The sequence below is a fragment of the Excalfactoria chinensis genome, chromosome 10 (genome assembly GCF_039878825.1).
Source record: "Excalfactoria chinensis isolate bCotChi1 chromosome 10, bCotChi1.hap2, whole genome shotgun sequence".
Classification (NCBI taxonomy): Eukaryota; Metazoa; Chordata; class Aves; order Galliformes; family Phasianidae; genus Excalfactoria; species Excalfactoria chinensis.
In genome coordinates this window covers 955,902-980,920 of record NC_092834.1, presented here as the reverse complement: position 1 = coordinate 980,920, position 25,019 = coordinate 955,902, and positions in this window count along the sequence as shown.

Genomic DNA, 25,019 nt, shown 5'->3' with positions numbered 1-25,019 from the left:
GTTGCTAATAGCTTACAAGTGACTCGTTGGAGGAGCGCCGTGGCTGCCGGCTGCCTGGGCTCTGACAGCTCCTCGGGGTTTATGCCTTCCCCACTTGGGCATATCTCCCCACTTCTCGTATTCCTCAGCCCCGACAACCCACATCTTTCATTCACTTTTCCAGCCCTTTGCACCCTGAGCTCCTCATTTTTCTCACGCCCAAAGTGAAGCCGGCGTTCCCAGGGGTGCTCTGACAGCTGGGTTTGCTGAAGATGCTTTATGTTGTTGTCTCTGCCAATTGGAACCCCTCCTCCTGTTCCCTAAAAGCTGCTTCTATGAGTTGAGAACATAAGGGGAGGATTTCCAAAGCAGTGAGAGCTGGAGCTGACCAGCCCCTGTGTTACCTGCCTGGGCATCAGCTAATTACTGTGCAGCTGCCTCAGCTAATTAGTGGGCAGCATCTGAACACAGATCCTTAGGAGGCAGCTTGTGAAGCACTGGGGGTGCTGTGTGGGCTCATGATGGGTTGCTCTGGGGTCCTCCTTTGCTTTTCTCCCTTATGGAATATGAGGGCTCTGAGTCTTCCCAAGGGCTCTGCCCGGCAGTAGGGAGCTGTGCTACTAGGACTGAACAGTGGCTATTTCATATATTGGGAATGCTTGGGTTGTTTGTGGAGTCCTCATCCTCAGGGATATCTAAGAGACATGTGGATGTGGCACTGAGGGAACAACCCAGTTTATGGGATGGTGATGTCTAGGAGCTTGTAGCACATTGGGCCATCAAGGCCACAGAGCCTGCTGTCAGCATGACGACAGCCCCCAGTGCAGGCTCAGGTGCTTTCCTGTGACTCCCATTGGGTGTGTGCCCACTTATGTGTCCTGCTGGGCTCAGCTCTGATGTCTGGAGCCTCTTGGCATGGCGATGTTGCACCACGTATTGGGTCCTTTGAAGCTTTTTGCCATGGAAAGCACGATGGGAACACCCTGACTCCGGGCTAATCCATCAGGTATTTAATTGATTCATCATTGTCTGCCTTCCCTGTGTAGGTACGAGTGTTTTCCTAACCCCTCCAATTCATGCTGCCTTGTTTTTTCCACTGTGGGGCTTTCTTTTCCCCCTCCTCTGCGCACGAGCAGACAAGATAGCTTAAGAGCTCTTATCTGCAAAGGAAAAAAAATAGTCTTAATCCCCATTTAATAACATAATATCAGCAGGTAACATGTTCAATATGGCAAAGGAACTCCAGCACCAGGTCAATAGGGTAGCCATAATTTTTAGCAATAAACAAAGCCTGCTTTTAATTACTTCTGCGAAATTGCTTGATCCGCGCGTGATTAAATATTCATTCTGTGTAACTAGACAGTTTCTTTGTATATAGATCCATATTAAATTTAGCTGGCATCCTGCCCACACAACACATCTCATAAATTCCTTTTAATGTGCAGCAGCTTTGAAGACGTCCCTCCTCCCTCCTCCCCCTGTGTAAATGGCTGATGGCTCTGCCTTACCTGGGCGGCCGCCGCTCGGGAGACACATGGAATCTTTTAGGAAGGGAAATGATGGAATTTAGGGGAGACATGGGAAAAATAAACCTCCTGATTGCTCCATGATGGATCTGCGAGGGGAAAAAGTGACTCGCAGACCTTGTTTTCTCGCAGGCTTGCCAGCTAACTACTTTGGCAGCGCGTGCGAGGGGAAAAAATCCCTCCTTTTAAAGTCAAGCCAGGGCTGATGTAAATATTTATGTAATATTTTATTACAATCAGAATTCACTTCTTGATTGAAAAAATTTCCTAGGAACCCCGTGGAAAATTCAAATTAATATGGAATTCAAGTGGCTCTGTTTGCTTTCAGCTGTGGCTTTACCGGGAATGCTGATGGCCGTGGGGAGGGCGATTGGGATAGTGGTGTGCAGTCAGGATCAGGCCCTGCCTGGGTGCCAGTCCTGCAGGGTGGATCTCTTTGTCTCTCTTTTGTTGCATGGAGATGCGTTGGTCAATGCGTGGGGCTGCAGGCGGCTACTTGGGCATCCTGACTGCAGGGCAGTGGGGATGGCTCCCCTTCCAGAACCCTCTCCAGCCCTCCCTTATGTGTGTTGTTTCCCTCCAGAGCATTCTCTGTTTGTGCTCTGTGAATGCCAAAGGTGGAAATATTTGGAGGGTAGAAGTGGTGGGTGGGTGGGCTGCAGTGGGAAGAGATGCAGCAATGGGATGCTGAGTGTGCACGGGGCTGCGTGTGTGCACATGCATGTGTTGCACACCCACAGAGCTGGGTGCACAGAGGAGTGCGGGGGGTTTTATTGTAGGGCACAAGGAAATCCCATAAATTCCTCAGAGGCCCCAATGCTTAGGGCTGGAGTCACAGACTGCCTTTAAATGTGCTGATGAGGAAACATAGGGGTTGTAACAAGGAGAGGCTGTGCTAAATGAGTGGCAAGCCAATTAGCTTGCTTTAAAACATCATATTCATTAGCATGAAAATAAAGCCGAACTTTCAAGATAATTGCATCTTTCAAATATCAGTATTCTTGATCCGTGGTCGTCTCATGAATATGCATTGTGATATAATCCTTTAAAAACACGCTGTTAATGAGCAACACAGGAATGTGCTAGATGTTGGAAATGGTGGCATGAAATGGAGCAGCCATGGGCTGCACCTTACATGTGGCTTCTTTTGCCATGAGATATGTGCAGAAAGGGGTTGGCTGCTGGGATGGTGCTTCCCTCTGGCTCTCTTTGCCCCTCTGCAAAATCACAGGATCATAGGAAAGGTTGGCAAAGGCCTCTGAGATTACCTCATCCAACCAAACCAAAGCCTAAAGGACTGACACGCTGCTGACAGCCCAGGCCGTGAGTTCATCCCTGTCTGTATGATATTTTGAGAGCATAAAGCTCACGCATTAATAAGTTATTGCTCTGTTACGGCCAAAGTGCTGCAGGCTGGGGCTGACATTGCTGCACAACACCCATGGAGTCACGGCAGGACTTCTGCTTATTGCACCCATTGTTCCAGTAAGCAATTGCTGCTCTGTGAAGAAGCAGGGCAATGACCTGCTCCCTTTCATTGCAGCCAATAAGCAACAGCTGCAGGACGTACAGTGGCATGAATTCAGTTTTTTGCCATTTTGCTTTCTTTGCCATCCTCTTTTGGGGGTAATTAGGTTCCAAGACAGCATTTGTCAGCGTATATCAACCGCTGCCTTTGGAACCTGGATGGATTTTCTTCTTTTCTCACTTATTTTTGGTGTCCCCAGAGGATGAGTGGGGTGTTCTGGAGGGAGCTGGCAGGTTGGGCAGGCACAGAGGTGAGCAGGGCTGGCAGTGCTGTTATCCCTGCTGGGACTGGGTTATCCCAGCTCCTCCTGCTGCGGGGAGTGGGAGGAAAATGCATTCCCAGCCTCCTTCCTGGAGTGCTTTGCTTTATGGCTGGTTGCACACACTGCTGTGAGTGGAGTGCCCGGCTGCATGGCTGAGTGTTGCCTGAGCGATGCCTGGCATTAAAGAATAATGCTAATTTCTCTTAAGAGATGGCGGTGCTAATGGGTTTTCTGATTGCACTGTATGCTTTTGTTCTTCTGCTCCGCCAGCAAAGAACAAGTCATTCCTAATGAATGCGGCGTTTCGAGGCCAGCAGGGGAAGGGATGCCCTGCCAGCTCGTTCGGTGCCTGCCGATGGCACTGTGGTGGCATTTCAGATGTCAGGGATGGGACACCGGCAGCGTGTGATGCCGTTCATTGCGGGCTGTCCCTAAATCCCCCTGTGCTGACGTCACCAGGAAGTTCCCCGTTGGTTCCATGGCTCTGGGCCTGCCCTGCAGCAGGGCATGGCATAGATGGGAAAAGCTCTGGGTGCAGAAGCCCTCCCCAGACACGAGGCTTTAGCACATGTCTAGCAGCTCGTCACAGGCTTAGCATGACTGCAAACGTGCTCTACTTGGGTTTAATAATTAACCGGGGCTTCATTTAAGTCCATCACTGCAGTGCAGTAATGATTCATCAGATACCTCATAATGTGTACGCTGTAATTTTTATTAGGAGGTACTTCTGAAGCACAAAGCTGGTTGTTACCTGTTTGTATTCAAACACGTCATTAGTTACTGTGTATCGTGGGTCAACACACAGGCATAAAACAATCCCTTTTCTTCTCTTGCAATGATTAACCCATCTATCAACAGGGTCTGTTTAATATCTGTCACTATAAACAGTCATTATTTCCAAGAATAGCCAGATGGGCAGATAATTTAAAACATAACTTGGAATCTATTTTAGTTTTTAGAGGCCTAACTTAAGAAAAAAAATCATAGAAATGCCCATGCAATCACACGCCCAATTTGTGTGTGTAATTACCTTGATTACACGTGTGCTTGTGGTAATTGTCACCACAGATGGCACTGGGATGCATGAGTGGTCACTTGTGCATGCAAAGCTGCTCTGCGTACCACACCAGGGAGGTTGCAGATGCAGGTTGGGTGAGCACTGTGCACCGTGCTGCTGGATGGGCAGCTTGGTTCAGGCATAGGGAGCTGGGAGGCATTGCCATAGGGCTCAGGGTTTGGGGTCTTGTTGCAAAATGCCTCCTGCAGCTGCCTGCTGGGCTGTGGTGTTCTGTGGCTGGTGCTGATGGGGATCACTGTGTCTGTCCATGACAAATCTGCCTGCAAATGTGCCTGTGGAGCACCCAGGTTGGGCACCTGTGTGCTGTCCCATTAGCTGCCCCATTGGTGCATACCTGACGTGCTCCATTAGGGCACCCAGATGTTGCTCCGTTTGTTGCACCCTGTTGGTGCATCCCCGTTGCCCCCTGGTTATACATCCAAGTGCTGCTCCGTTAGCTCAACCACGTGCCACCCCTTTAGCACAAACATCATTAAGGTTGGAAAAGACCTCCCAGGTCATCAGCTCCAACTGTCAACCCGTCGCCAACCGTGCCCACTTATAGAATCTATAAGGTTGGAAAAGACCTCTAAGGTCACCAAATCCGGCCATCAACCCCTTACCACCACAACTGCTTATAGTCATAGTATTGTTAAGACTGGAAAAGGCCTCCGAGGTCATCAAGTCCAACCCCAACCCACCCCCACCGTGCCCGCTATCCATGTCACCCAGTTGCACAGCTGCACCCAGTGGCTCCCATCCCAGCCAGCAGCTCTGTGTGCTGCAGCACTGCTCTTAATGGAATTAAGGATGCCCACTCATCGGGGGCGGGGAGGGAGACTTGGGAGGCAGTCTATCTAAAAGTTATTATTAATTTTTATTGCTGCATGGATTTAGAGATTTGGAAGAAGATAAATTCCAAACAGACATCCATTACTAAACCGACAGTGTAGCTTAAAGATAACATTTACATTCTTACGGTGTTGATCTGTATCTGATCCCACTCAATCTGCTCCCTGTTCAAACTTTTTGCCACCTCCAGAAGGATCAATACCTACATCAAAGGTTATATGAAGGTGGCCAGATTCTTTTAAGCTGTTTGCATAGCCCTCAGTTTGCTGTGCTAACACAGGCTGGTACTTCTTCCAATAACTCTGTTTGCCTTGTATTAGGGCTGTTTGCTGAAACACCTAGCAGAATCCAATAGAGGACAGGCTTTCTAAACATTTGGTCACATCTGTCAATCAATAACACCAATCGGTTTCCTGATACAAACAGCAAACTCTGCCAAATCTAATATTTGCCCAAACTTTTACTGACTCTTGCTGGTTTAAAACAGTAAAAGGCACTGGAGCAGACAGCGGCGCGGAAAGGTTCTTGCTAATATTTAACCCTGGGCAAACAGAGAATAATTCCAGCGATGGAAGGAGAGAAAACAAACAGCGTAATTATTGTCCCCTTTTTATTGGAGATAATTTGCTTAAATGTACAGCTATTATCTGCTAATATGGCGAGGTATAATTAGAAGGAACAAAATACAGGTTTGGCCGACGCGACGCGGGTCTCAACTCTTGAACCTTGCCCCCTGCCCCCAGATCGTGTTTATGCAGGTGATCTTGGGACAAACACACGCCGTTATCGGCGAATGGAAAACACCTGACTCAAAAACAAACAACACCAGAGGAAAAAAGACAAATGTACTCAGAGGTCTCCGGGCAAATCCGGATTGCGGATTGAAACCAAGAGGAATGATGAGGATGAATGGTTTCCTGGAGAGGCTGCAGGGCTGGGATGGGAGGCTGGAACTGTAAACCAGGGGATGCTTTCCATGTGAATCTGGAATGAAGTGAGGGGATGGGTGAGATGTGGGTCCTGGCAGCTTGTGCCCTGGGGACACCTCCATCCGTGGGGTCCTGGTCTCCATAGTGCTACCATTGGAGGCAGTGGGTGATGGTGGCGGTGCGGTTGGCCTTTATTACATTGGGTTGTGGAAGGAGAATAACTGGGACTGATAACGACCTGCACCTCTTGGTAGCCACGTCTACCTCTGTGGTAAGCAGTGATCACTCTCTGTGCAGGTAGGGTGCTCCATCTCTGCACTTCAAAGAGTTGTTTTCCCCCAGAACAGGAATCTAATTGGGTTCTGATTGAGAGCAGAATGCACCTGAAAGCTGCACAGAGCACCGCTCCCCGCAGCAGGCAGCCTCTGCATTTTGAATGCAGCCTCACGATGCGTGCGGCGTGTACTCTCATCTCCAACACTTTGTTTATTGCTGTGTGCTGCTAAATATTGGATAATGGGAGTTAGCAAACGCTTTTTGCAGGAGAAAGCAACTGAAGCAGAAAGTAGACGTGCTGCTTGGCTTACAAAGGGAATTATGCTACGGGTGATGGGGACGATGCTCCGAGATGAGTGGTGAATGAGGTTGGGTTGAGCAATGCTGCTCCTCTGCCCCAGTTTTGCCCAACAAGTGGTTCCCAGCCCTTGCAGACGGTGTCCTGGGCAGGATGAGCCCACACAGAGCCCGTCAGCAGGGCGAGATGGTGCAGTCCTGAGTCACTGCTATTGCAGCACATCCCCACCTGCATCTGCAGCGGGTGTTTGTGTCTGGCCCTGAGCCTTCCTCACTGGGAAAAACCACGTAGGTTTGCAGCAGAGCATCTTCAGAGCAGCCCTTGGGGTGGTGGCATCCAGGTGACATCTGCCCATCCTGGTCACTCTGGAGAGCTGAAGCTCACAGCAGCTTAGCAGGCAGAAGCAAGAAGTTTGCCTGTTACTCAGGGAGGGAAAGTCAGAGGCTCAGGGCACTGTGGGCAGTTGCATGGATAAAGTGCATGGATAGGAATTAAAGCATCAGTGTGGGGCAGCCCAGGAGCAGCATGGTGTGATGGCAGCGCATGGCAGCAGATGGCAGTGGCCCCGTGCTGCCTGCGGGCAGCCCTGGGCAGTGCTTAGCATGGCAAGTGTCAATGTCTGGGGATCTGGGACTCGGAAGGAGCTCTTATTTTTGCTGAATGGCAGGTGGGTAGATTTGCACAGAGTGGTGTAGCTTGTGGGCTCTGAGACTGAGCTGAGTGGATGAGAGATGGGAATCAATGGAGAGCCCATCCTGTGCTGCATTTTGGGTGCTGTGACCGTGAGTTTGGCCCCATGGGAGATACCCAGCATGGCACTGACACCAGAGAAGGCTGCAGGGCCCAGGGGCTGCCCTGCATGGGCACAATGCCTGCCAGGGGTGGGCCTGGGAGGAAGGAAGAACTCACCTGCAGAGCAACGGGATGGGAGCCCGCCCCGAGACACACCGGTGGGAACTTTGTGTTAATTGCTATCCAGACTGCTCTAATTACAGGCTGGAGAGGAGCTGCATCAGACCTGTTCTTCCTTATCAGTTTATTGCCGCGATGTTTTCCTAGACACTGGGATGAATCAGAGCATTGCGTTGCCTTTCGTGCTGGCTGGAATATATTTCCTGGAGAATGTGAAGGGTGTTTTAGTGCCATTAATGAGTAATTAACCTGGATGCTCTGGGTTAGAGGCTGCTTGGCATTGACTGCTCATGGGAAAACTCAGCACGAGGAAGTTGGGAAGCGGCCATGCCCAGCACCTGTGGGAACAAAGCAGGTTTCTGTGCTGTGACAACAGCAGTAGGGGATGGCCTTGGGAAGGCAGCCATGCATTGATTTGTTCCTGAGCTTCAGCAATGCCTTGGCTGGGGTGCAGTGTGCTCTGAGGGATGAGTGTGACTGAGTGAGTGTGACTCAGCGTTCAGCGTGGCCAGGCACTGCTGCCCCATCAGCCAGGAATGGCCCTGGAATAACACTGCAGTGAAATATCTGGGACCTTTCTGGAGATGGATGGTCAAACATTTCAGCTTCTGCTTTGACTTTTAAACACACCGAAACCTTATTTCTGTCTGCAGGTTCATCCCAAGGGACAAAGTGATGGAGAAATTGCTATCAGCCCAGGGTGATTGGCACCGAAGGGGCCGGGCTGTCACAGCAGAGCATCTCAGGGATCGCTGTGGATTAAGGAGATTCTGGTACAGGGATGGTGCTGCCCAGCCTTTGGGACCACTGCATGCTTCCATCAGTCAGAGGAATAAAGCCCCACAGCGGGCACTGGAGTGGTGCAAAGAGAAAACCCTGCAGGCTGCAGGCGGGAGAGTCTAATAGCTGCACTCATTGCATGCCGTGATGCAAGATGCAGCAGCTGCAGCATGTCCTGTACTCAAAGAATCCCCTGCAGCCATCCCTGGAGAAGCAAGGATTGGTTATTAAAACCACCAGAACACCCCCCAAATTAGAGCTGCGTGCGTTTTCCTGCATCCAGTCCCCATCTTTCTGCCATGCTCAGATCAGCACTGGGATTTCCTTCCCCCCCATCTTTCTCTTTGCCTCTGGCACAAATCCCAACATTGGCTTAATGTTTGTCAAGCAGCATGAGACCTGAAATGAAAGGTGCTACGCAAGCAGAGGGCAGAATCGAGAGCCTGTGTGATGGGCTCTATAGAAATGTGTGTATAATAATAATGACATTAATAACAGGCTGTTGTTTGTCATCAAGCAGATCTGGGGCCCGGGCACGCCCAGAGCAGCTAATAGTGAGCAGAGAGCTTCAGCCTGCACGCTGCTCCAGGAACAATAGCATGTAATAACACCCAAATTGCTCTCCAAAACCCTGGCGTGGTTCTCCTCCGGGCCTTTCCCGGGACACAAACAGCTGAGAACAGGGTTTCGTGGAAACCAAATACCTGCTGTGCTCCAGCTTTTGTTGCTGGCTCGTGCTCTGTGAGTCATTTATTGCCTGAATGCATTGTCTCAGATTTGCTGTCCCAAAAAAGGAGAGGGGAATCTTTCATTTTCTCTGCTGCTTGTGGACACCTGGAGCAGAAGGTGATGGGTGGACTCGGTGATCTCGGTCGTTGTTTCCAGCCTTGCTGATTCTGATTCTGTTATTGTAAGGTCTTTCCAGCATCCAGCCTCCTCTGTATGTAGGGCTGGAGGAGCTCTCCTGCTCAGTGATCCTCAACGCAGAACTGATGGATCCCTAAAACCTGATATATTAATTATCACATCAACATCTCTCCATCACTATACCTGCTTTCCGCCTTTGCATGAAGCTGTTTATTGCTCCCCAGCAGTCAGTGTGTGCAGAGATGCAGCTTCTGCCTTGTTTGTGGAGCTCGTGGAGAGAATGCCTGCATGTGGATGTCACATCCTGGAGCTTGGAGAAAGAGGTGACCTCCCTCATAGCATCATAGACGTATAGAATCTTTCGGGCTGGAAAAGACCACTAAGATCACCACATCCAACCACCAGCTCTGCCTCTCCTCTCTGTCTGTCTCTCTGCCTTCTGAAGCAGAGGAGGAGGAACTTCCCAATGTCAGCTTTAAATACCAAACCCAGGGCTTGCAGTGATAACATGGGGCTGGGGATCCCATGCAGGGCTGCCCTGGGAGGAGTCTGCTGCTCTGTGTGCCAGACGGGCGCTGCTCTCTGCCTCTGCCTGCTGTGCATACACAGCTATTTGTATAAACTGGTGGATGCACGTGGGAGGTGAGCGAGGCAATCAGTCTGGCTCTGCAATCTGGAAGGGAAGTGAAATATGTCTGTAAAGTTGGGTGTGAATGGAGAGGAGTGACAAATGCAGGCAGTTCAGGGAGCATGCTGCTGCAGGGGTGGGTGCCACAAGGGTTTGGATTCATAGGGTGGCAGCATGGGATGCTTGCAGCGCTGATGTCTGCTGTAGGATGCCCAAACTTCCGCATCAGCTGCCACAGCAGCTTAAGGTTGGAAAAGGCCTCTGAGGTCACCAAGTCAACCCATCCCCACCATGCGAAGCCATACAGTCATAGAAGAAGCGTTAAGATTAGCAAAGACCTCTCAGATCCCCGACCCCAACCCATCCCACATCCCTCAGTGCCACATCAGGAACACCCCCAGGGATGGTGATCCCACCCCTCCCTGGGCAGCTGTGCAGAGCAGCACTGCTCTTTTGGAGAAGAGATATTTCCTAATGCCCAACCGTGGCACAACATGAGGCCGTCACCTCTTGTCCTGTGGCCGTCACCTCTTGTCCTGTGGCTGTGACCTGGGAGAAGAGACTGATACCCACCTGTACAACCCTCTTGTCCCTTCCATGGCGCTCTCGTCTTGCTTCCCCCCACAGAGAGGTCACATCCATCTGCCCACCTGCCCATCCCCTCCCAGGGCACACACACAGCTGGGAGGAGCCTTGGCACGGGGCAGCACACACTGACCCCAGGCAGGGAGCGAAGCCCTGGGTCCTGCCCAAGGTGACAGGCAGCAACGGAACCTCTCTGTAGTGTTTGCTTTGAGCGAGTACACAATAACACTGTAACCTTGGGTTGTTTGCACTCGCCAGGAGTGTCGCTGCCAGCGTTGCATTCAACAGTTGTACTTGACTGAATAAGCAGACGTTTTTTTTTCCCCCTCTGCCATAATGGCACTGTCCCACGGAGGGGCGATGGATTGCTTTTTCGGTTGCACATGCTGTTATCGCTGCGCTGTTCTAATGCTAGTCAAACAGTACTGTGAATAGCCAAACTCAATAGCAGCAGTGTTAGGCTGGAAAGTCAATATTAGCTGAGCAAACAAAGCAAATAAAGAGTTGCTATTTGCGTAGCTATGAGTATTTGTATGCTCTGCTGCTGAACAGGGTACTTTGAAATAATAATTAAAAAAATGTTGTTCTTCAAGGCAGGGAATGTTTTTTATTTAGGGTAGAGGAGTCAGCTTATATGAAAGGCAGCGTTCACTTCCCTGTGAGCAGCCCCACCAGCACTGGCTGCTCTCTGCCCCATAGGATGCTGCTGCGTGGCGGGGCCGTGCGTGTTGGGAGCGCAGCTCCTTCTGATTCCTTTTGCATTGCAGTGTTTCTTGTTAAGGTTCTGGTGTGTTGTGAGGTTTGCTGGGTGACCTCCTAAATGGCACATGCCTATTTATAAGCAGCTGTCTGTGGCCTGGTGCCACTTTAAGAAACCCTGGAAATGAAATCCAATAAACCCTTCCTTCATTAATATTGGATATCTCAGTGCACTCACCCAGTGTGCGCGATCAGGAGGGGTTGTGGAAGCCCACCTCCCCCCGAGGGCTGTTTCCTTATGGGAAGCACTGCTGACACCAGGTGCAGAGGTTGGGTGGGATGTGGGCCCCTGGGTGCTGTCCCCCAAGGACCCCGACCCTGCGGGATGAGCTGCACCACCAATGTCATCTGCAGAGCATTTTTCATGCAATCTCTGGGCCGCGATGCTTCAGAGAGCTAAATAATACAGCTAAGGGATTAAATAATTAATTCCAAAGGAGAAGATTGGCTGTGAGGCATAGGCAAGGGACTAAATATATGCAGCAGGTTGGGCTGAGCTGGAGGAAGATGGAGAATCAGAGTGGTGCAGAGCAGAGGGAGTACTCATGCTGGGGAGGGGAAGAGGCTGAAAATGAGATGGAGATCACAGAGCATAGAATCACAACTTTGGAAAAGTCCACTAAGATCCCCATGTCCAACCACCCCATCCTCACTGTGCCCACTGACCATAATACCATAGAATCATAGATTGGCTCTGGTTGGAGGGGACCTCCAAGTCCTCCAAGGCCACATCTCCATGGCTTGGGCAGCCTGTGCCAACACCCGACCAGCACTAAGCAGATAAAACAGAGCTCAGTGCGTGTGTTTGCTGCCGTCCTCCTGCAGTATCTGAGCTCCGACTTGTTGCATTGCTGGCTGCTCCTGTCGGTGTCATACAGACATCAGCCGCCTCTCCCTCCCTAATTTTGGTACCGTGCTTCCATGGTGCTCCTGGAAATGTAAAAGTCTCTGCTTCTTCGTGCTGCTCGGTGTGTCCTGATGTCACGAAGCACATTTACTGCACAATTATAGCACCAGCTAATGCTGTTTGGAATAATTAAATTCACATGACAAATGTAGTTGCATTAATTTTATTTATCTTGAGTGGCTTAACAGGAACTAGCAATGGAAAAAGTAATTATTTTGCTTCTAGGGCACTGGGATTGCTGATTTGGAAACCTTTCTGAGACATATTCCTTAAATGTGGAATAGCAGCATGTGAAATGCATGAGGAGCTAATACAGTGAATAAAAATGAACGTAATTTCTGAAAAATGGAATTAATGAGGCAATGAGACTGTTTTAATGAGCATAAGGTCTGCAGTAAATGTCGCTGTTCCCATGTCTTTATTGTAAATTATAATGAGCGTTGCAGCCAGCGCTGCGGGATGCGGCTGGGGAGGCAGCGGGAAGGGATGGATGGAGCCCGGTTTGGGACCCTCTCCTCTCCCTTCTCCCCCTTTTTGGGGGAAATGTTTTTATTCCCTCACATTCCTGAAGAGCTCGCACCACTTTCTCATTCCTTTTGTTAGATGGGTGGCTGAGCAGCTCTGAACCAGGGCAGTGGCTGTGTACTGCTGGGAGAGGTGCTGCATGCCGTGAGCTCCGAGCCAGGTATAAACCAAACCCTTCTTTGCACTGACTGAGCTATTGCAAATGGTCTTGATGACTTTGTTTCCGACCAGCAGTGCTGGGAAGGTTTGCAAAAGTGGCTTCTGCTATTTATAGGCATAACCACAGCAGGCAGATGGCCCAAGGCCACGGTGACGGGCACAGTGATGGGCACCGCATGCAGAGGCATTTCCTCTCTGTTTTCTCTCGTTTTCTCCTTAATGCAGCCTCACTGTGAAGCTGTTCTACGTTTGCAGTTTGGAGAGATACGACAAACAGGATCATCTTTGCCTTAGCTTTATTCTGAATTTTGCTTTCGTTTCCTATTGCCACTGGCAGCGTCTCTGTGGTCCTGCTGGATCCTGTGGGGAAGATTCAGCAGCAGAAAGATGCAGGACTCAGAGATCTTTGCCTCCTCCTGGTCCAGCAGTGGGTCAGCACCCCGTAGGCACCTCCAGCTGCAGCAGGGATGGTTTGGTTGCCTTCCTCACCTCTGTTATCAGTGCTTCCACTGCTCCAATGGGGAGTTGGGGGTCACTGAGTGGTTTCTATGGCAATTCACAAAGACGTGCCCTGGGATCTCTGCATGGGACTCCTGGTGTGCAGCAGGACCCTGCTCTGCATCTGTGCTGCCCCAGTGCTGGGATGGATGCGTCCCTGCAGGATCTGCATGAGGTGGTGACTTCTAGAGGAGGAACAGCCATAACCTCTGGGTGCTGGTGGAGTTTTGCAGCGGAGCCTTCCGCACCCACACAGGAAGACACAAAGAAAAACGTCGTTTTGAGCAGAATTGTGAAGCTTTTTGAAGTCTTTCCTTCTTTTGTCCTCGGGTTTCCCTTTCGTTTAAAAGGCAGGAAAAGAATAATAAAAAAAAAGAAGTACAAAGAAGGGCCCCAGAGGGACTCTTCCCCCATTTTTCCCCCCATTCTTCTATAGAGGGAAGGGGAGAAGGACCCAAGTGGGAAGAAATGTGTTTCCTCATGAGGTGCCTGGGTGCAGCGTGGCCATCCCCATCTCCAGTTCCCTGCACTCCCCAAGAAGGGCTGCCCAGAACGGGGCCTTGTTCCGCTCAGCTGAGGTTGGAGCACCGTGACCGCTCTCCCCTGGCAAGCGGCTGCCTGTTTACAGACATGTAAATACAACTTCACAATTGCCATAAATCCTATTGTGCAATACTCTCTCGAACCAATTAGATCCTGACATCTGCTTAATGTTTAATTACTTTTTGACGAAGGAAACGGAAAAATTGACAAATAGTTTAATCCATCAAACGTCGGCCTTTTGTGAGCGTGTTTATATAAAGCTCACATGCCAACATCTCTTAATTTTTCTTGCTGCTCTGGCAAGGATGAGGACAAATATTTATATTCCAGGCACACAAGATGGCTTTCATATTGTTTTCATGTTTAACTGATTTCAAATGAACTAAGATGGCTCTTAATGTGGTTACAAGAATTTGCCATTAATTTTCACTTAAAATTGGATCCAGCTTGCTACATGTCTGCAATATATTAAAGTTAATAACGATTTGTTTAGAAAGCGCGGTGCTTACTGCTGACTGATTGGCACACGGTCGCTTGGTGGAAACATCGGATTCCTATTATATTTAAATGATAATTAAGCTTAGAATATTACTCCTATTTTGGAGTGCTTAATGCAGAATACTTTGGTTAATGTGATGGGAACATACAGCTCAGTACCTCAGTGGCGGGCACAGCGCATCGGGGCTGCACTCCTCCACCCACTTCTACTTGCTGCTGTAATGTTGCTTTCATAGAAGCAAGCAGTCATGGAAACACTGGAGTTGGGAAAGACCTCCAGGATCACCAAGACAAACCCCAGCCCGTCCCCACTGTGCCCACCAACCGTGTCCCTCAGTGGGCATAGCTTTAGGACCATAATCACTGTTTGGAGTGGCTGATGGGGGACCTGGATGCTGTGTTTCTAGGTAAGGTCTGGCAGTGATTCTGCTCAGCACCTTCACCCCCAGGGTATGGTACCACACAGTGCACTCCTGGGTGCCAATGGAACACATGTGGGGTCGTGGGTGAATGGGTTGGGTGGTGGGTAGTAGGCAGTGGGGTAAGGGGTGAAGGGGATAGAGTATGGGTGATGGAGAACGGTGATGGCTTAAGGGGATGGGCAGTGAGGTGGGGTGGTGTGTAGTGGTGTGTAATGGGTGATGGGGTGATGGTTGATGTGTGATGGGTGCTGCAGATGGTTGGTGGTAACGGATCATGGGTGATGGGTGAAAGAGATGGATGATGGATGAAAGTGATGGAGTTCCTCATGCTGTATCCAGCCATTGTCTGGATGAGGAGCTATGAGATATGGTTTAGTGGCTTGTGCTAGCAATGGTAATGGGAGGACAGTTGGACTGGATGATCTTGTAGGTCCTTCCCAACCTTGTGATCCTATGATTCTGTGATTCTATGCCTTCAGTGGCTCCAGCCCCTCAAACTTTGGGCTTTCATCCCAAGCAGCATTATGGAGATCTGGAAGACCTGCAGCTCCTGCTGCCTTCAGGCACTCTGTGAAGAACATGGTGATGCAAAACCTCCCCACCCTCGTTTTGTGCTCAGTGTCCTCAAAGCTCAGCTTACAGAGAGCAAGGGGTTGCTGAGTAAGCCTTGCATTCTTGCAGTGTTCTGGCTTGGGCATATCAAAGAGTTTTTTAGGAAAAAAAGCTTTCTGGATGGGATGTGACTGCTGCTTATTGAGGTGGCCTTTACCCTCTATGGCTTTACTTGCTTTATTTATCCTCTCATTTATTTCAAGCTGTCCCATGCTGGCCCTGCTCTGACCATCCCCTCCAGCCTCCGGGCCCAACCCATGAGCAGAGCCCAGGAGATGCTCCGGCTGCTCCTGCAGCTCCTGCACCCCAATGCTTGCGTTCATTCATTCACCCAGAGCTCAGCCCTGCTGCTGCGTGCCTCTGATCACAGCAGGCACCGGGGCTGAGTTTGAATTTCTCTCCTCTCCACCGCTTTTGGGAAAGGCGTGGGAGAAGGAAGGCAGCCCAGCTCTGTGATCCTTCACTTACACATTTAATAAAAGGAATAAAATATCAGAAACGCTGGAGAACTTTTAATAATTCAGCATCTTCTAGTTGTTTCATTACCTTAATATTTGCAAAAATTGCCAGCAGCTCTTGACACCTTTTTCTTGCTCGCAATATGAACCAAAAAAAGCCAGAAGGAAGTACAATACATTCACCTGCCCTCATTATGCTAATCACAGCTCTGCCAGGTTCGCTTCTAAGTGTCCTCACTCCGTGTGATGGAAAAGAAGCGCAGCGCGATGATTTTGACCTAGAATAGTTGTTGGGAAGAGAGAAGAAGGCAAAGCACGAGAAACCCACTGATCTTACTCATCGCATCTTTGAAAACGCTGTTATTAACTGACAATAAATCTAACAAACTTCATAATTAGGTTACTTCTTGCCTTTGAACTCCCATTGCCGGAGCCATTAGCGAGCACAGCGCTGTGATTTACAAGCGAGCAGAAGCACCAGGTTCAACGCTTTATCGGCTTTCATTTTAAAAGGCGTTTGCTTCCCAGCCTGCTAGGAGAGCTGCTGCTCCCCAGCGCTTTGTTGCAAGCAGCAATGTGTTGCTCTTTGCTTTTTGCTCTTTGCTTTTTGCTCCCACCAGCCCACTCACAAGCACCCCCCGCTCCAACCCCTACATGCCATAGGATCACCATCCCAGGGCTCCCAGCATTGCCGTGTCCCTCTGTGCTAATCACAGAATCACAGGATGGCATGGATTGGAAGGGACCTCAAGAATCATCAGGCTTCAACCCCCAGGCTGCAGACAGGGCCACCAACTTCCGTATCTCACAGTAGACCAATGATGGGTGCTGCCACGCCACCGCCATGCGTGGGCTGGGGCTGCTTTGCCTGTTAGCAATCTCAAAATCAGCCATTTCCCTGCAGGCTTTCTTCTGTCAGGTCACCGTTCTGAAACACACCGCCCCGACATGAAAAGGGTTCCATTTCCACCGCCACTCGGAGGGTTTTCCCACTGCCTGTGCTGACAGAAAGGGTTTCTCATTGTGCATCAATTACTTTCAAGTGAATGGGAGACATTATGTTATTAAATCCCACCCTGCCTCTCGAGGTGCTTTTAATTTGTATGTTTAGGTTTAAATTTCTCCAGGAGTGCCAAACCCCGTGTTTGTTTTCCTTGGGCTATTTTCATTTCGGGTTTCGGTAACTGTCAGAGCCTGCAAGTTAATTGCAGCTCGCAAGGTTATCTTCCAGAGCTTGCTTATACTGCAGCCGTGCGCCGGAGCCAGTCCTTGGCCCCCTATCTTTATGATACTGTAGATTCTGACTCTTGTAATTATCCTTTGAGTTTAAGCTGATTATGTCGACTTTATAACCGGTGTTTGTTTAATTTACCCACAGCGTGTTGTTTGTACAGTGGCTCCGAAGGTAAACATGAACCTGATTAAACAGCCCTGCCTGCCTCTGATGGCCGAGTTCCCAAAGATAGACAAAAATAAACAATGGGAGGGGCCGGGACCCCCGTCTGCATCCTATGTCTGTGCCCCTGAGCCCCACCATCCCAGCCCTGCCTAAAGGTCTGCTCTAAAATTGTTATTTCCTAAGCCTGGAGGCGTCTCTCTGCTGCCTGGTGCAGCCTGTGGGGCTGGTGCTGCATCCTGCCCTGTGCCACCAGGGAGGGGACACCGCTTTGGGAAGGGCAGCCCTGAGAGGAAAGGGTAAAAGCAGTCAGTAAATACAGCAAGCCCTGCAGCTGGGTCTCGGATCCATCACTGCCCTTGGGATGAAAGCGTGCTTGCCTCTCATTAGAAGCAATTAGTACCTGGAGTGACACTGGTGTGCATCCTACATCGTGGGGACATCGCGCTGGGGATGCTGCAGGTGATGCATGGCCGACGAATGTTTTTCTTCTAATTAATCAAGGAGCCTTAAGCTGACTCTTAGGCAACTTAATCACATTATCCGGTCTCTTGCTGCAATGGACAGGTTAAAACCTGTGCCTTTTATCTGGCTGTTTGCTTATTCCTGTCCCCGTGCTCCTGAGAAAGGACTCCTGGAGAGGTGAGGATGGGTGCAGGAGGCAGCACACTGCTGTCTGGGAGCCACCATGTGGGGCTATGCCTGCACTGCTGCACCTGCCGAGGTGAAGGAGGTGGGCCAGGGCTGCAAGCTGGGTGGTGGGCATGGCAATGCCAGCACTGCTGCTGCATTAATGACACCTGCAGGGAAAACAAAAGCTCTTTTCTGCTCCAACTGGTTGCACGGGGAGGGCTCGATGGTTCAAGGAGCGCCGCCCGAGGGATGGGAGAGGGAACCTGGGAGGTTCCTGCAGCTCAGCACCACTCCTGCCAGCACACAGGCTGCAGGAAGAGCCCCTCCGGTGCCAGCTGCTCTGCGGCGTGTTTTGGGTTGCCAAAGGTGCGAAACGGGATGGAAGGCATCCAGCATTCCTGTGGTTTCTTTATAATATCGGTTTCAGGCAGATGGGAAAAGCTCCTCATTCATAGCATCGCGGTGGGTGGTTTGCTCCACTCTCTCCTTCTTGGCACCAGATGCCTCATGCCAGGTGCTGCTATTGCTGTTTGATGTCCCTCTTGGTGTCCCCAACCTTTTGTCCTCCCTTGCTGAACCACCCCTTGGTGTCCTTCCCTTGGTGTTCCCACCTCCATTGTCCCCTCCTGCCCCGTTTTTAGGGACGATAGCTGCTATATCCTCATTTCAGCATCCCTTTGCAGCCAGCTGGACCAGCCTCATGCTGGGGCACCTGAGGATGGATGGAAACGTGGATGTTCTGATCCCTATCACCTGCAGCAAACACTCAGACATTGTTTGTGCTGCTGGATGGCAGGAGCTTCTGAGCTGATAGCCAGCTGTAGAGTGAAAAAACTGATGAGAAACCCAAAGGGCTTAAGGACGAAGGGCTTTAAAGAAAAACCTTTTCCATCAGATGGAAGTCAGCTCCAAGAACCCCTCCATGCTGCAGGGAGGCTCTGAGCTGTTATCTTGCAGATGGGAGTGCTGGAGGAACACTGCAGAGCATGTCCTGGGACTGCCCCACAGCTCTGATCCCCTCCTTCCACCACCTGCTCTGCACTCTACCTGCTGCCCACATGGCTCCAACCCATCCCAAAGCAGGCTGCCCTGCTCCTCCTACCCAGGCAGGTGCTACCCAACTCCAAGGTAAGATCCAGTGCCATAGGGGAAGAGCTTTCATCTGATTTTCTTCCCCTAAAGGTGTTTGGGGAGGTTTCCCAGAGCCAAGGCAGCATCCCCGTGCCAGCTCTCCCCGCTCAGCACCCAGGGAAATTCCTGCAGCCCTCATTAGAGCAGCACCTCTGGGCAGCCCTAATTGCAGGGAGGGAGCTGGGAAGCATGTAGATGCTGTGAGCCGCCCTCTGCTTTGCTCTGGAGATGGATCAAACAGTGAGGGTGGGGTGGGGTGCCCACGGCACAGCACTGCATCACCGGGTGGCCCTGCATGGGGGGCTCTGGCAGTGTGGGGGTCCCAGCAGGGTGGGGGTACTGAGTAGGGAAGGGTGAGGAGCTCTTAATTGCCCTTTATCCTTCAATTTCATAGTTTCATTAGTCTGCATCCTTTTGCATGGGGGGAAGAGCAGGGAAGCTGCCCTATTCTCCCCATTCTGCAGCACGGAGTGGGTGCTCTCCTCCTGCAGAATTGCCATCAGCCTCAAAGAACAGAGGGATTTTTTTTTTTTTCCAGGAAAACATCAAGGAGCAAAAATGCACTCAGGCTCCTGGAAGAGGCCCAGCACCTGTTGGCTTTAAAAGCTTGATGGGGCTTTCAGCTCTCAGCAGCACAGTGAGTGCATCGCTCTGAAGCCAGAGTGCCCCCAGTGCTTTGCAAAACGTGGGCGTGTGTGCGGCTGCAGAGCACAGGAGGGCTTTTCTTCCCCTTTCTGGCTTGCACTGTCGGCCCACAAGCTCAAAAAACAAATCAAGCTCTCCACGCATTTTAAAAGCTCTAAACCACGTGAAGCCTTATCAGTCAGCCCCCTAACTTATGGGATACTCACGCAGTCCCCAACCCGTGCTAAATCAATATCTCTCTGGAGATGGATGGAGAGATAAATTTTAAAGAATAAGCTTAATTTTATTACTGCCTTCTGAGTGGCCATCGTGTGACAGCGTGCGTCAGATTGACAGGGGTTTGATGCTGGGTAATGGCACATCAGCGGGCCCCGCTCCTTTGATGTACGATAATGGCGCATCACCAGAACAATGGCGTTTTGATAGATTGTATTAGAACGTAATCAGGATGATGGGGCTTTGATATATTATGTAAGTACATCACCAGAGTGGTGCTGCTGTGACACATCACCGCAGACCGCTGTCGGAGCCACCGCGCCGTAATGGATTTCAATAATACATCAGTGGGGCTGGGAGCTGTTGGTGGATGGACACCTCTGCTCCTGTATGAGGACATGGGGGAAATGAGGGTGGTGGGGCTCCATGGGCTGCATCCTCAGGCATTGCCTCTGGAAATGGCAACGGGTGGTGGAGTGTTGGCTCATGGGTCCATCCTCACCCCACGGGTGCATCCCCTGCGCTATAGGATGGGGCAGGTGTTGGTGGTTGGTTGTTGGTTATCCTCGTGCTGGGGACAGGTAGCTGTTCATGCTGGGCCTGGTCTGGTTTTCTTCTTCACTTCAACAAACAAAGAAAAGCCACCAAAATTAATCCCAGGTGAAACCTTTTTTCTTCCCTGAAACAGCCACATTTCTCTGTCTGAGCTCTTTTCTTTTTGAATTACATTGGCTGCCCCTAAACGTCCTCCAAGATAAGAGAGGTATCATTCTCTTCCTCCCACCAAAAGAGCCAAAATAACAACGTTCAGCTTTTTAAGCTCCTTTCTTTCCCTAGAACCATTTCATAGAATCCTAGAATGCTTTTTGGGTTTGCAGATGGCTGTTTTCAGCCTGCAGGTGGGTATCCGTGCAGAACAGCCAGTTGACGTGGAGGTGGTTCCATCCCCAGCACCAATGGCTTCCTGAGCCCAATGCCAGGCTGTGAAATGGCTCTCTGCTCTGAAAATGAATTAGAAAACAGAGGAGGAGGCAATGCAGGAGACTGCCAAAAGGGATCTCTCAGAAGTGGAGAATGGCACTAATATTTGGGGAAATTGAAATTCCGACCATGAAATTGCCTATCATTTATCATCCCCAACCACCTTACAGAGTAAGAAAAACAGGCATTAAGCCTTATTGCTTTTTAAATACTTATGATCTCAGGGAAAAGCAATCTAATCTACTTCCCTTAATGTGCGTTCTACGAGAACGTCCGCGAGTGTAACGGTGACATTTGTGCTTGTTGTGCCTTCACACCTCCAAAACAGCCATGTCAGGCTGTTGTTGGGGGGGTCAGAGGATACACAGCCAGCTCACTGCATCTCAAGGGCTCTTCTCCTGCTGTAACCACCCCTGGTGGGAGCAGTAGGGCCAGGAAGGCAGAGCCCAGCAGGGAATTCTGTGTTCTTGCCCCTTCAGAGCCCAGAAAAGCCAGACTGACCCTCCAAGCAAGGAGAAGGTTTTGCTGCTGCTCGATGCAGAGACTGATGCAAAGGTTGCAAAGTGCTGAGCAGCACAGCCCTACCTCTGTCCCTCTGCCATACCCCACAGCGAGATGGCAGACCCCACCCTGAAAATGAGCATTTTCAATGTTTCTACCCCAAAACTTGTATGTATTGCTGCCAGCCTCATTGCCCCTGCAAGTCTGGGAGTTGCATCCCTGGTTCCAAAGGCAGCATCCCACCGTGGGGTGCTGCAATAGGATCTGGTTGCTATAGGGTTGGGGTCTCCTGCACCTTTCTGCTTCCAGGCTCTTGGGAACAAAGGGAAGAGAATGTAGTTTGGAGGACTGAGTGGGAGAGCCCCGTTCAGGTGGGATTAGGTCATCCCAGATGACGCACAGCAGTACACGGATGCTGAAGGTGGCCCCGAGGCTGCAGCGAGGGAAGGGAAAAGGAGGTGTGGGAGAGGGGGTTTGCAGGCTGGTGACAGCTTTGAGATGATGGACTCGGGGGCTGCTGAGCACCACAGATGTTTATGGTGGTGTTTGGAGCGTTGGGTGCAGGGACCGCTTGGGCACATGCAGTGCCCACTGCGCTCTGCAGAGTGCAGAAAGGGCTCTGCTGTTACTGTCCCCATCTTCTCCAGGAGCTGATGCTGAGCTTGCAAGCTGCACCTGCCCGGGTTGTATTGCTCCCAGCTCCACGCACACAGCATGCAGAAGCTCTCCTTGCTGCACCCACACCTCACGTCCCAGCTCTCACCTGCTGATGGTCAACCACAAAGCAGAAAAGGAAAAAGAGGAAACAAACAAACAAACATCACCCCCCTCGAATGATAGGGGAACATAAATTATCCAGAACTGGCAAGAAATGAAAGTGTTGCGTGGTCCCTTGACAGCAATGGGATGAATAACTGATGATGATTAGTTAAATCATAACACTGCTCATGCCATGCATAAATGATGAGCCAACTGCTTGCCGTGCCCTGATGAGATGCAGCGTTCTCCGCTTTCTATCATTCCCACTTTGTAGCCCCAAAGAAACTACCACATTTCTGCATTTTTGTGTTATCTGGCACATCAAGCAATGCGACAATGAATATATATTGACCTTATTATAGCAGCCGGCTGCTTGTGCCAGAAGCAACCAGGCATACTTTGCACAAATTAAAGCTGTCAGCATGTAATTTATGGTTCATTGCAAAAGAGGAACAGAACTCTGAGGGGAACATTGTGGTTTGGGAAGCAGGTAGGTAGGCAGATGAATTGCATGATAAAATATCTTGCTAATGATGTGATGTTAAAGCTGAAGTGTCATTTTCATTCTGTTTTGCACATTTTTAGTTATTTCTTGCTGGAGATGATTTCCCCCTTTCCACGCTTTCTTTTTTCCTTTTCTTTCTTTATTTCTTTTTCTTTTTCTTTTTTTTTTTTCAGTCCTCTCCAAGAGCCAAATTACTGCTTATACCTGAAAAGGATGGAGTAGGTGTGATAATTTATGAACAGACAGCCGCCGTCTGGAGACGATGCGGTGGCACTACAGGGCCACATCTCACACGCTACCAATGGGTGACAGCTGGGGCGGCGTGCAGTGGGAGCTCTGCTCTTTTCCAGAGCAAATGGCCTCAAGGAGAAGCAAAATAATCTGTGTGTGTGAACGTTGGTCCTGTTGCTGTGCACGGCAGCAAAAGCGTCCATCCACCGTGGGGTGCTGCAATAGGATCTGGTTGCCACAGGGTTGGGGTCTCCTGCACCTTTCTGCTTCCAGGCTCTTGGGAACAAAGGGAAGAGAATGTAGTTTGGAGGACTAAGTGGGAGAGCCCCATTCAGGTGGGATTAGGTCATCCCAGCTGATGCACAGCAGCATGCAGGTGCTGAAGGTGGCCCTGAGGCTGCAGCAAGGGAAGGGAAAAGGAGGTGGGGAGAGGGGATTTGCAGCCTGCCGAGCCCAATTAGTAATGGATAAAATAATTAACTTGTGCAATACAGCACTGCTGAGTTATTGCAGGGCTCACACAGCACCGTGACTCACCCAGCCCCACACAGGGAACCTAAGAGAAACATCTGACATGCAGCAGTGCAGCCACATCACCCTGGGCTGGTGGGGGCCACCTCTGCAAATCTGGTTTGGGTTCCGCTTTGGAGGCAGCCCCACTGTCACCAATGTGGGGTGCCCACCTCTGGGTAAAGGCATGCAGTGATTCTGCTGGTGTTTTGGAAAACATGAGTGTGTCACGGTGTATGGGAGATTGGTAATCACAGCCTGAACCTCTGATTAATCAGCTGAGGCAAGTGTGGGGTCAGCTGTGGGAGCACAGGTGAGAGTGATGGAGCTGTGCTCCCGGGAGGGGTGGAGCTTGACTCCATCCCCTCTGAGACCTCATTTAAGGGCTGACTCCCACTGAGGCAGCATCTCTTGGAGATTGCTCCCCAGTGAGGACTGCCCCAGCTTCTTCAGCCAAGGCACCACCACTGGTGAGTTTTCCTTTGCTTATTCCTTCTGTACATTTGCTGCCATCTGTATATTAACAACCAATACACACCACACTGCTCAGGGTAGCACTGAGAGCCACAGTGCGAGAGCATGGAGCTGGGCAGCAGCAGGAGTGACGCTCCAGCACCTTATATCACAAAGCCAGGGCACCACCTGGAGCCAAGCACTGCGTTTGCCAGCATCGATTTTCCTCTTGGCACGCTTTGCTTGCTCCACTGCCCATCAGCTCAGCTCCTTTGCTTATGAGGGGACATTGCACTGCCGTAATTGATGCTAATTGGCAGAGGTCTGCAGCAGGAGCTGAATCCTGCCGTGCTGCTTCCCACTGCCCCATTCTCCTCCCAAAGCACTGTGGTGCTCCAGGCAGTGATGCCCACCCTCTCCTTACGTGCTCTTCCTTTTGCTTTGCCCATCACATCACGCACAGACAGCCCTTGGGGCTGCCCCCTATCAGACCACAAGGGAAAGGGTAGAAAAAAACCCCAAACCCAACTTTTTAAACCAAAAACGAGCTCAAGCTCACTGCATGCTGGCACTGCCTTTGAGCCAAACGTCTCTGCAGCCACTGACAGCTCAGCAACAGGAGCAGTGGCAGCATTCATGAACTATTAGTGTTAAATTATTCCAACAAAAGCAGGCCTTGATGTTGCGTTGAAGTTGATAACTTGAGGACGTGTTTGAAAAGGATAAAAGCTTCGCCTTCAAAGGATGGATCCTCTTCTGCATGAGACACGCTGCCGAGCGAATTAACCATTTTTGTAATGAGCATGCCAATCATGGGGCTAATTAGCAAGCCTGGAGACTCGCGATTTGGCATCTATGCATGAAAATAACCACAGCCATAACCACGATTAGCCGTTTTCCTGCTGCCCCGTGGCATGTCTCAAGCATCCCACATTTGCATCAGCATCAGGAAGAGATGTAGTCAGGGGCTCGTGGGGGATTTGGGTGCTGCAGGAGCTGTAGCACACTGATAGCTCTCCTCACTTCACTAAAGGTGGAATCCACCCCAGTCTCCGTCCTCAACAGGACTGGCTCAGGTGGGCACTTAATTAAGGGCAAATTGAGGTGTGCTCCATTCGGCTGAGCTGCCATCGTGATGAGAGTGGGTGGGGATGTGGGAGGAGGGAGTGGAATCATCACCTCTTCAGCTGTGGCTCCA